General features: G+C 68.6%; 1 protein-coding gene across 1 annotated transcript in view; it reads left to right on the forward strand.

Moving 5' to 3' along the window:
• Nucleotides 1-255, forward strand: part of CARD11 (caspase recruitment domain family, member 11) — a 62,591-nt gene that overhangs the window by 6,980 nt on the left and 55,356 nt on the right. The gene's annotated exons all lie outside the window — the stretch shown is intronic.

Below are 255 nucleotides of genomic sequence, written 5' to 3' on the forward strand. Positions count from 1 at the left end.
AGGCTGAAGGCCCCTCACACTCTGTGCCCTGTGCCCTCTCTCCGGCATCTCAGGCTGCACTTACATGTCCGCCTCCCTGCCAGACCCAAGCTCAAGCGGGATGAACTGCGTTGCTCCCCTTGAGTCTGGGGCCCGTGGGTGTGAGAGCTCAGGAGGGCGGTGGGTGGTGGGGAGTGGCTGCCCTGACCCTCCTCCCCCACCCCCACCCCCCGCAGTGGAGGAGGGGCGGGTGGGTGGTGGGGAGCGGATGCCCTG

Source organism: Myotis brandtii, unplaced genomic scaffold (assembly GCF_000412655.1).
Source record: "Myotis brandtii unplaced genomic scaffold, ASM41265v1 scaffold786, whole genome shotgun sequence".
NCBI lineage: Eukaryota > Metazoa > Chordata > Mammalia > Chiroptera > Vespertilionidae > Myotis > Myotis brandtii.